The sequence below is a fragment of the Gossypium arboreum genome, chromosome 1 (genome assembly GCF_025698485.1).
Source record: "Gossypium arboreum isolate Shixiya-1 chromosome 1, ASM2569848v2, whole genome shotgun sequence".
NCBI classification, from domain to species: Eukaryota; Viridiplantae; Streptophyta; class Magnoliopsida; order Malvales; family Malvaceae; genus Gossypium; species Gossypium arboreum.
In genome coordinates, this window is record NC_069070.1 from 11,149,513 (window position 1) to 11,162,758 (window position 13,246).

A 13,246-nucleotide genomic window follows, 5' to 3' on the forward strand; every position below is an offset into this window, starting at 1 on the left:
AGCTATTCCAAAATGTTCGAGAAAGATAAGGATCAAAGCGTGAGATTGGGTAACGCTCCGTCAAGGGGCAAACCACATAAGAACCCTGGAAGTGGGGCTAGTAGTAGAGGTGCGCCTAGAGATGCTGCTGTGAGGTCCGAGGGCAGAGCGCCTACAAGGACTTATGCTATACGTACTCGTGAAGAGGTAAAGTTTCCCAACGTGATTATGTGTGCCTTTTCTATCCATGGTATATTTGTTGTTACTTTAATTGACCTGTAGTCTACCCACTCTTATATTTGTATGAAATTGATACCCTGAATGAACATGCTAATTGAGTCCACTGAATTTTTGGTAAAGGTGTCCAAGCCTTTAGGCAGACATGTGTTAGTTGACCAAGTGTGTAGAAATTGTCCTTTGACAATTAGAGGTCATTATTTTCTGGGTAACTTGATGTTATTGTCGTTCAATGAATTTAATGTAATCCTTAGGATGGATTGGTTGACTTCTTATAGTGTTGTAGTGGACTGTGGGAGAAAAGTTATTGTGTTAAAGTGTGAAAGCGGGGATGTTCTTCAGGTTGAATCGGGTAGAACGGGTAGATTGCCTGTGGTGATATCGTCCATGTCGACAGTGAGATTTTTGAGAAAAGGATATGAAAATTATCTTGCTTTTGTATTGAATACTCAAGTATCCGAATTGAAGATCAAGTCAGTACTAGTGGTTTGTGAGTTCACAGATGTATTTCTAGAGGAATTGCCGGGACTGCCCCTAGTGAGAGAAATTGAATTTGGAATTGAGTTAGTCTCTGGTACGGCACCTATCTCGATTACTCCGTATAGGATTGCTCCGACGAAATTAAAGGAGTTGAAATTATAGCTACAAGAACTAATGGATAAGGGTTTTGCAAGATCAAGCTAGTCTCCGTGGGGTGCTCCAGTGCTCTTTGTGAAAAAGAAAGACAGGTCGATGAGGTTATGTATAGACTACAGACAGCTCAACAAGGTGACAGTGAAGAACAAGTATCCCTTGCAAAGGATCAATGATTTGTTTCACCAATTGAAAGGTGCCACCATGTTTTCCAAGATAGATTTGAGGTTCAGTTATTAGTAGCTCAGAGTAAATGTAACACCCCTTACCCGTACCTGAGACCAGGACCAGGTACGAGGCATTACCAGACATATACTCAGACAGTTTTAGAAAAGACGAGTTATAAAATTTCATTTTAATTTAAAACCAATTAGGCAACATCTTAGTGTCCCTATTATGGGCTTACGAGACCCAAAACATACATTAAGGATGGTCCGAGACTAAACCAAGAACCTAAAAAAATCTTAAGAAAATTTTCTAGGTTAAGCCTCACATGCCTGTGTGGAGACAATGCACACGCCCGTGTGCTTTGGAACACGCCCGTGTGCTTTGGAACACGCCCGTGTTCCTAACCCCTATGGAATTAATTGAATTTATTGTCTAATTCGAACCTACAAGGGTTTTCACATGACTAAGCACATGCCCGTGTCCCTGGCTCGTGTCCTTTACACGGCCTAGACAAGCGCGTGTGGTCTTCCGTGTCCAAAAACTCGAGCATTATATTTATGATGTCAGCATGCATTTAGGGGCACACGGCCATGACACATGCTCGTGTGTTAGGCCGTGCCCTCCACACGGTTGAGACACATGACCTTGTCTCTGCTCGTGTGTTTACTACTATGCATTCTGACTTAAAAATTTTAGGTACAGGGGACACACGGCTGTACCACACGCCTATGGGACTATCTGTGTGTCACACATGGCCTAGACACACGCCCGTGTGTCCACCCATGTGGACCTTGTTGGGCTATTTTCCAGGCCTTGGGTCACTCTCTAATATTCACACCCACTTATAGTTTTCAATAACTCTTAACATGGTCTAATTATGCTCTTAAATGACCTTAATATACTTCATTGCATGTAAACCTCGTCTCATCAGTTTTATACATGCTAGGTTGTCCCCTTTATATTAAGAATTTCTATGACTTGCAACTCAATTAAGCTTGGCTCATCATCTTAACTCATTGCCAAATTATGGCTTAACCACCCCATGTAATTTAGTCATGTTACATATGTCTAATTGTACTACACCATATTTAATCATCACAAGAAAATTGGAACATAAGCATGCAAGATTTGGTAGGTCATAACCTACATCAAAATGAGCCAATTCCCATAGCCATATACAAGTGAATATGTATACTTTTGTAAGCCTTCATATTGGCTAATCAAATGACACATATAAAAAAATAACAAAACCTCGTACATGCCATTGAACCAAAGTAAAAATATCAATAAACAAAAGCTAAACAAGATGATAGTGTGTTGATTCTCCAGTTGTCTTCTAATCTCTATGAGTCCTTGAGCTCTGTAAGACAGGGAAAAGAGAGGAGTAAGCATTTACATGCTTAGTAAGCCTGAATAACTGGAAAGTAAACTTACTGATTAATTATCATACAACCATATTAGGCAATAAAACCAACAAGCATGAAATAGTTTCCCTATCACATGCACTCAATCAACAAGTTAGTCTCATAATAATACACCATGTAATTCGTCTCAGAGGAGCTCATCATCCAACATTTTCATTTTTATATCTCATGTTAATCCTGTTGAGTTTCTTGGAAATCTCGATGGATTATCCATTTACCGTCAAGTCATAAGAGCGATCATTTCATGTACGCACCCCTGTGAACCTCACATCTTATGGTGGGATTACCAGTCCATGCTAAATCTCTCGTAATGTAAACTCATAGAGTGATGTCGAGATTATCAGTCCAGCTAAATCCCTTGTAGCGACAAACATCCTTAATGAGCTCGAATCTGAATTACCTGTCCAGGCTAAATCCATAATGCACACATATTCTTCGGGAGGCTCGACCACTCAAGGAACACCCGTCTGGGCTAGATCCTTTCTATATTGAGATCAACGAATTACCCGTCTGGCCTAAATCCTTTTCTGCAACACATGCAGGATCTCAAGTCATCTAACCCATGATTTATCCATCGAATCTCCTCTTTTGACCTCAACCGGGACAATTATTTTCATGTATTATTATTAACACATTTCATGGACTTTCATGCCATCATTATAATTAGTTATCATACATTCATAACACGTACAATTAAGCATAATAAGAGTTTACTTTAAGTTATTTGAACTTACCTATCACTCATTTCTATTTCGCATTTCAGTTATTTCGAAATCTTTCGTTTTCCTCGATCGACCTCTGAAATTTGTTCCTCGGGGTTATTGAGCTTGAAAATGTTGAAAACCCTAGCTATGGAGGGCTTGAAAATTTCAGCTGCATAAGGGAGAAGAATGGCTGATTTTTGCCTTCGTTTTCCCTTTTTATTTCATTTATTACCAAATGACCAAAATGCCCTTCCTTATTAAACTTCCAAAATTTTCCATGCATGCCCATTTTTGTTCAGAAACTTAGAAATTGGGAAAATTTTTCTTTAAGACCTTTTAATTAATAATCTAAAGCAATTTCATGCAAATTGCTTCTAGAATCCAAGTTTTTCAATTTATTCAATTTGGTCCTTATTTTCCAATTAGACACCTTACTTATAGAATTTCTTCATGAAACTTTAACACCTGCATATTTTTATATTCTAGTCCTCATAATAATCATAAAAAAAATTATTTCAACGTCAGATTTGTGGTCCCAAAATGACTATTCCAATAGGCCCTATTTCGTGATGTTATATTTCTCCCCCTTAGGGACTTTCGTCCTCGAAAGTCTTACCAGTAAATAGGTTTGGATATTGGCTTCTTATGGTTTCTTCTGGCTCCCATGTCGCCTCTTCCACACCATGTCAATGCCATAAGACTTTTACCAAGGCTACATCTTTATTTCTCAGCTGTTTAACCTCACGAGCCAAAATCTTGACATGTTCCACACCATAGGTCATGTCCGGTCTAATTTCATTCTCTGTCGGTGAAATCACATGAGAGGGGTCTGATCGATATCTCTTTAACATAGATACGTGGAATACATCACGAATCTTTTCTAGTTCTGGTGGCAATGCCAAGTGATAGGCTAATGGTCCAACTCTTTCAGTGATCTTGTATGGTCCGATAAATCGCAGGCTCAGTTTGCCTTTCCGACCAAATCTCAATACCTTTTTCCATGGAGATACTTTCAAGAATACTCTATTTCCAACTTGAAATTCAATTTCTTTTCTTTTCAGATCAGTATATGACTTTTGCCTATCCGGTGCCGCTTTTAAACAGTCACGTATCACCTTAACCTTTTCTTCAGTTTCCTTGATCAAATCAACTCCGTGAATCTGACTCTCTTTGAGTTCTATCCAATAAAATGAAGTTCGACACTTTCTACCATACAAGGCCTCATAAGGTGCCATCTTCAAACTCATTTGATAACTGTTGTTGTAGGCGAATTCTACCAATGACAGGTATTTTTCGCAACTACCCTAAAATTCGAGGATACAACATCGCAACATATCCTCAAGAATCTGAATCATTCGCTTAGTTTGACCATCAGTATGTGGGTGAAAAGCTATACTAAAACTCAACCTAGTACCCAAGGCTTCTTATAACTTCGTCCAGAATCTCGAAGTGAATCTCGGGCCTCTGTCTCAAATTATCGATAGTGGTACCCCGTGTAATCTCACAATCTCAGATATATACAAGTCGACCAACTTATCAAGTGAATAATCTATCCTCACCGGAATAAAAGGAGCCGACTTCATCAACTTGTCCACCACGACCCATATAGCATCTTTCTTTTCTGGGGTCAATGGTAATCCTGCCACGAAGTCCATAGTAATCCTGTCCCACTTCCATTCGGGGACCATCACAGGCTATAACAAACTTGAAGGTACTTGATGTTCAACTTTGACTTACTGTCATATCAAGCATTTCGACACAAATTCGGAGATGTCTCTTTTCATGCTGTTCCACTAGTATATTTTCTTCAAATCATTATACATATTGGTACTTCCTGGATGAATAGATAAATGACTATCATGCGCTTCTTGCAAGATTTTATCAATAATTTCATCATTCCTTGATACACAAACTCAGCCTCTGAACATCAAACATCCATTAGAACCAATTTGAAAATCTGATCCGATGCTTGACTCATATTGAGTTCTTTTATCTTGCAGGCCACTATCATTGATCTGAGCTGCGCAAATCTCTTGAAGAAATGTTGGTCTTGCTCTCAATTCTACCAAATTCGAATCATCATCAGACAACACAAATGCGTGTTCATAGCCCTCAATACAAACAAGGACTTCCTACTTAATGCGTCAGCGACTACATTCACCTTTCCTAGGTGATAATCAATGATCAACTCGTAATCTTTAATTATTTCTAACCATCTCAGTTTCTCAGATTCAATTCTTTTTGAGTCATCAAATATTTCAAACTCTTGTGGTCTGTGAGTATACAACAAGTCTCACCATATAAATAATGCCTCCAAATTTTCAAGGCAAAAACAATGGCGGCAAGCTCTAAGTCGTGCGTCGGATAATTCTTTTCGTATGGTTTCAACTGTCGTGAAGCGTAGGCTATCACTTTGCCATCTTGCATAAGCACACAACCTAGTCCATTTAAGGATGCATCACTATAGACCACAAACTCTTTTCCTGACTCGGGTAATATTAGAACTGGAACTTTAGTCAGCAATGTCTTCAACTTCTCGAAACTCTGTTGACACTTTTCTATCCATTCAAACTTAACGTCTTTCTGTAGTAACCTCATCATTGGAGTCGCTATCATGGAGAATCCTTTCACAAATCTTCGGTAGTAACTGGATAAGCCCAAAAAGCTTCTAACCTCAGTTACATTTTAGGTGATTCCCATTCAACGATGGCAGAGATCTTGCTTGGATCAACTTAGATGCCTTCACCTGAAACAATATGACCCAAAAACCTTACTTCATGGAGCCAAAATTCACTCTTGCTAAACTTAGCGTACAATTTTTTTTCCTGTAAGGCCTGCAACACAGTTCTCAGATGCTTCGCATGCTCTGTCTCATCCTTGGAATAAATCAAAATGTCATCAATGAACACGAAGACGAACTTGTCCAAGTATGGCCGAAATATCCTATTCATTAGGTCCATAAATACGGTCAGTGTATTCGTTAACCCAAATGGTATAACAAGAAATTCATAGTGGCCATACCCCATTCTGAAAGCTGACTTAGGCACGTCTGATTCCTTAACTCGCAACTGATAGTAGCTGGATCTCAGGTCTATCTAAGAGAATACAGTGGCTCCCTTCAACTGGTCGAACAACTCATCAATCCTTGGCAAAGGATACTTATTCTTGATAATGACTTTGTTCAGCTGTCGATAATCTATACATAACCTCAGTGAACCATCTTTCTTCTTTACAAATAATACGGGAGCACCCCAAGGTGAAAAGCTCGGCCTTGCCAAACCTTTATCCGTTAGTTCTTGCAACTGTGCCTTTAACTCTTTCAGCTCGACTTGTGTCATCCTATATGGAGCAATAAAAATAGGAGCCGTTCCTGGCACCAGTTCAATACCAAACTCTATCTCTCTATTAGGAGGTAATTCGGGTAGTTCTTCCGAGAACACGTTTGAATATTCACATACTATTGGTACAGACTCAATCTTCAACTCCATTTTTTTATTGTTTAGTACAAAAGCAAGGTAAGCTTCGTACGCTTTCCTCATATATGTTTGAGCCATCATTGATGTAATTACAACCGGCTGTGTACCCAATTCTCTTGAATCAACTCGTAGAATCTCACCACCTGGGCACTTCAATACAATATACTTGCTACCACAGTTTACAATTACATCATGCAGGGCTAACCAATCCATACCAAGTATTACATCGAACTCATCAAATGACAATAACATCAGGTTAGTTGGAAAATAATGACCCTGAATTGTCAAAGGACAATTCTTACAGACTTTATCAACCAGGATTGACTTGCCTAATGGGTTTGACACTCTGATAATAAACTCTGTAGGTTCAATGGATATGTTCATACTAGACACCAATCTTATGCAAATGTATGAATGCGTCGATCTCGGATCAACTAAGGCAACAACACAAGTATTAAAAAGAGAAAAGGTACCTGTGATGACGTCAGGAGCAGAGGCTTCCTCTCGAGTGCGAATTGTATACTTTCTTGCTGGGGCTCGAGCCTCTAATTTTGTAGTGGCTTTAGCCGCAACTCGACTGCCACTAGCACTTTCAGGATATCTCAGAGGTCTACCTCGAGAAATAGGAGCACTCGACTTTGGGGCTAATTCCACTTCTTTATTGGTTCGTTCTGGGCAGTTTCTGAGGAATTGGTCAAGAGAACCACATCAATAGCATGCACCACTCTTCATTTGACACTCTCCGAAGTGAAATTTATTGTAGCTTTTACATTTCAGCTTTTGGTCATCAACACTCCCTACACTAGTCACCATCGGGGAAGAAGACTTCTAGTTATGTCGTTTGGAGCTTCTCGCTCTACACGAATATCCTACCGATGAAGTGGAGCGTTCATGTTGGCTCATTGATTTCTTTGTGGAGAATGAGAGCGCCCTACCTCTGGATCTCTTGCTTGAAACTCTAGCTTTTCTCTTAGCTTGCTTCCTTTCATTATTGAGCTCCTCAGCCTTCCTCAAAGCGTTTACACATTTCTGACTCTGTTTGAACCTATTCAGTTGTATACTGACTTAGTCTTACGAATTCCCTTTCGTATTCCTATACCGTCTTATTTCTTTGTTTGAGTTCTAGGAACTCCTTTTGCTACGAGTCTAAGAACCTTTAACTGATGTATTTCTTCTTAAACTCTACTTGGAAAAATTCCTAAGTGATGTTTTCCTTTAGCGCCATTGAAGATACAGTCTTCCACCAGTGGTATGTCGTATCCTTTAGAAGAGATATAGCATACTTTAAACACTCCTCAAGCGTACATGGTAACTCGTCCAATACTCGTGTAGTGTTCTTGGGCCAGAACTCGGCTCGTTCAGCATCATCATCAATCTTAGCTCTAAATTCTTCATCCCCATACTTCCTAAGCTTATCTACCGGGGCTTTACCAATTCTTACAAGTGCCATACCTCGTGGCACTTCCTCATCAGGTCGGTTGGGGGTTGGGGAGGTCGTGGTATGTTGGGGCGATTTCTTAAATAATCCCCAAACCACTCATCCTTCATGTCAAAGAAGGTAGCTCTGGCCTCTTCCTAGCCTTCAGACATAGGCCTTCTACTACTGCTAGAAACAGCTCGTTGTACGAAAGTTGGACCATGGCTCACGGCTCCCTCAGACTCATCTTGTGCTTGATTGGAAGACATTTACAATTTTCAAAAATAATTAAATAGTTAGGAGATATCACACTATCAACGTTCGTATAATGGCATGTATAACTAAACTCAATACACCCTACCGTAGTCCTAGAAGTGACTAAATCGTAGCTCTGATACCACTAAATGTAACACCCCTTACATGTACTTGAGACCGAGATCGAGTACGAGGCGTTACTAGACATATACTCAGACATTTTCAAAAAATACGGGTTATAAAATTTCAATTTAATTTAAAACCAATCAGGCAACATCTTATTGTCCCTATTACGGGCCTACGAGACCGAAAATATACATTAAGGATGGTCCGGGACTAAACCGATAACCAAAGAAAATCTTAGGAAAATTTTCTAGGTTAAGCCTTACACGCTTGTGTGGAGACAATGCACATGCCTATGTGCTTTGGGACATGCCCGTGTTCCTAACCCATGTGGAATTAATTGAAATTATTTTCTAATTCGAACCTACAGGGGTTTTCACACAGCCAAGCACACACTCGTGTCCTTAGGCCGTGTCCTTCACACGACCTAGACACCCCCGTGTGGTCGTTCGTGTCCAAAAACTCGAGCATTCTGTTTATGACGTCAGTATACATTTAGAGGCACACGGCTAAGACACACGCCCGTTTGTTAGGCCGTGCCTTCCACGGTCGTGTCTCTGCCCGTGTGTTTACTACCATGCATTCTGACATAAAAATTCTAGGTGCAGGGGAGACACGACCGTACCACACGCCCGTGGGGCTATCCGTGTGTCACATACGGCCTAAACACACGTCTGTGTTCTACCTATGTGGACCTTTCACCCTCTAATATTCACACCCACTTATAGTTTTCAGTAACTCTTAACATGGTCTAATTATGCTCTTAAATGACCTTAATATACCTCATTGCATGTAAACCTTGTCTCATCGATTTTATACATGCTAGGTTGTCCCCTTTATATTAAGGATTTCTATGACTTGCAACTCAATTAAACTTGGCTCATCATCTTAACTCATTGCCAAATTATGGCCTAACCACCCCATGTAATTTAGTCATATTACATATGTCAATTGTACCACACCATATTTAATCATCACAAGAACATTGGAACATAAACATGTACAATTTGGTAGGTCATAAACTACACCAAAATGAGCCAATTCCCATAGCCATATACAAGTGAATATGTATACTTTTGTAAGCCTTCATATTGGCTAATCAAATGACACATATAACAAAATAACAAAAGCCCTATACATACCATTGAACAAAATAAAAATATCTGTAACGACGTAAAAATTTTAGCTTAGCTTGGTCGCTAATTGTGGCGATTTATTGAAAAAACAGTTTGAAATTTGACGTTTTATTTTTGAAATAAACAGGGAGTCGCCACCGATCCTTTTTCCTAGGTGTGATCGGACACCTATTAGATCTCTTATTAAAACAAATAAAAGGCTGAGTTTAGGTCTACGTTAAAATTCAGAGAAAATTTAGGGTTCGGGAGTCGGTTACGCGCGAGGAAGGTATTAGCACCCTCGCGACACCCAAAATTGGTATCTTATAAACACGTGCTGTCTTGATTTTCAAAAATACGAGTTCAATATAAGATTAAATCGTGATCCGTTTGAAAAGACAAGAATTTTCAATCTTTTTTATTATTATTTTTTTTTTTGAGAAGGATATACCGTTTTAACACGAGTCGATTGATATTCACCCAGCATAGCGATGAAATTGACGACTTGGTGGTAAGTTTATATGTTGCCTTATGCCTCAAATTAATCGGAAACAGAATAAGATTTTCAAATAATGCAAAGCAAATTGATATGAAATAGAAATAAATAAAAGTGCGGTATATATTAAAGCAAATAATAAATAGGATAATAATATTAAAAACAATAATCATGCATGCGATATTAAACGTAAATAATGATAATATTAAACATGAAATAAAAACAACGAGTATATATACATAATAATAATATTAAAAGTGTGTACATAAGATATATATAGTGATGGAGTCATAAATATACTATACATAGTATTTGAAATATATATATAAAATAGGGAAAAAGACTAACTAATATAGTAAAACGCATATACATATGTGATATTAAAATGTATATAAAAGAAAATATGCGTGTAAATATATGTACATAAGACCGTATAAAAGTATACAACTATGATACTAAAGTATATATATATATACATATTAGAATATTTATTGAAACTAAAACTAATACTAATAATAGCAAAACTAATAAAATAATATAGTACAAAATATGTAACTAAAACACTATAATATGAATACGTATATATAATATAATATTAAAATATACATAATATATATATAAAATATGTATTAAGATTAATAATAATAAAGACGATATAAAGATATGTACATGAAATAAAAACATATAACTAATAAAAAATAAATGAGGGAAATATACGATATAAAACGTATATATATATATATACATTAGAAGTGATAAATAAAAATATTTATGCGATAAAAATACGTGCGTATATATAGTAATAACGTTAGAAATACTCAATATATAATATTTAAAAATATACATACATAATACGAACATATATAGCATAGTATTAAAATATAAACACAATATATACATTTTGAAACTACTAATAATAAAAAAAATATTGATAATACTTCACGAATACATACATATTAAAAATACACGTAATAATATATATAAATATAATATTAAAAGTACGTAACATATAAATATATATATATACACATAGTACAATACATAATATGGGCACATTAGAAGTAGTAATAATAATAATAATAATAATAATAATAATAAATTAAAGTAGAGTAACGAAAAAAGGTAAAAAAGGACGAAATTGAATTAAAAACTAAATTTTAGGGACAATTTGAAATAAAAACTAAAGAAAAGGACGAAATTATAACATGCGCGTAACTTGGAGGGGATAAAAGGGAAATTTTCCCAAGCCTCCAAAACGCACCGCATTGAATGGGACTAAATCGTATGGCGCGAAAAATTATGAGGCCAAATTGAAAATAAAAAGTGACTTAATTGAAAAAGAGTGAAAAAGCGGAAGGACCGCGCGCATAAATAAACCATTAATAGAAAACACGCGGATCCTTGGCGGGTTTGGATCGGGTCGGGTCGGGTCGGGTAGGCTCAAAACGACGTCGTTTTGGGGTTAAAGGGCAGCCCCCAAAACGACGTCGTTTTGGAGGGCTATATAAGGCCAATTTTTGACAAAAAAATCATTTTGAAGAGAGAAAGAAAAAAAAAAGAAGGGAGAAAGAAGAGAGAAGGCAGGGGGGAAAGGAAATCCGGCCAGGGTGCTCATCACACGGTCGATCGTCGTCCGCCGTCTGTCTCCTCCGGCCGGACACATGGCGCGATGGTAAAAAAGGTAAATTTTTTATATATTTTTATTTTTATATTTTTCTATGTTTTAAAATATATAGGTGAGAAAATAAGCTTAAAAAAATGAAAATAAAATAGGAAAAAAAAAGGAAATCACCTTCGTTCTTTGATTTCGATTTTTGTTCTTTGTTTCTCTGATTTTGTGTTTGATTTGGTGATTATTCTCTTCAATATTGATGGAATCGCTATCTTTTTGCTTAAAAAATGAATGATTTTCTTTGTATTATTTTAGAATTGTCAAAAATAGGAGAGGAAAAAAAAAAGCCAAAAACTTTACATTTGATTTCATGGCTCTTATAGCCTTACAATTTTATTTTCTATTACTTTCTGTCTCTTCATTGCTGCTTGCAGGGTATGGAGGTGCCAGGCATGCGGGGATGGTGTTGGCAGAAGCATGGGCGATGTTTAGGTATGGGGGTGACTAGGGATGGTGCTGGTGTCAGAGGAGTGGAGGCATGCCTAGCATGCGGCAGACTAGGGTTTCCCTTGGCTGAAAGTTTTGGTTTTTTTCCTGGGCTAGGGTTAGAATTGGGATATTTGTTATTGGGCTAATTTGGGTATGGGTAGTGGTTAGGTTGGTATTGGGTTGTATTTGGGGTTTAGGGGGTTTGGGTAATTGGGTTGTACTTGGGTTTTATTTGGGTTAATTTAGATGGGTGTTAGGTTTATGAAATGGGTTGAGGTTTAAGTGTGGATAAAATTGGGCTGTGGGTATTTTGTAAAAGGGCCCAAAATTGGCCTACAACAGCTGCCCCTCTTTGCTCATTGTCGTGTAACGGGAATAGAGCAAAGACACAAATAAAGGCCAATTTTGCCCAGTCTTGCTAAGTGTTGACGTCTTTGGTACTCTTCTTGTTCAAGTAGTCTCTCTCCAGTCCACCGCATCTTGTAGCTTTGGTTCAATCCATTGCATCTTCTGATATGGGCCTTGTAGCTTCAATCTACTCCAATATAGTTTCAAGGATATGAGATTTGTGGCTTCGATCTGCTTTACTGTAACTTCAGAAAGATAAGATCTACAACTTCAATCTGCTCTTCTATCGCTTCAGTGAGATAAGGTTTTGGTCTTCTCTTCTGTCACTTTAGAAAAGCAAGATCTAATATCCTCGATCAACTCCACTACAACTTCAGAGAGACAAAATCTGGTGTCTTCAATCAGCTGTAATCTTGATTCTTTACTCAGCGTGTGATCCTGAGCTCGACTCACTTCTCGCAATATGAATTGACTCTTTAAAAAAAACAGACATTAAAAATAGAAATTGAAAATAGCTCAGCGTGTGAGCCAAGGCTCAACTCACTTCTCGCAATATGAGTTGGTTTTTGAAACTTAATTTGGAAAGCAGAATTTGAAAATACGTCAAAATGTGATTCGAGGCTCCACTCACCTCTCGCAATATGAGTTGATTTTCGAAAACGGAGATCAAAATTACCTCAGCGTGTCCTGAGGCTCAACTCACCTCTCGCAATATGAGTTGATTATTTTGAAAGACAGAAATTGAAATTACCTCAGCGTGTCTTGAGGCT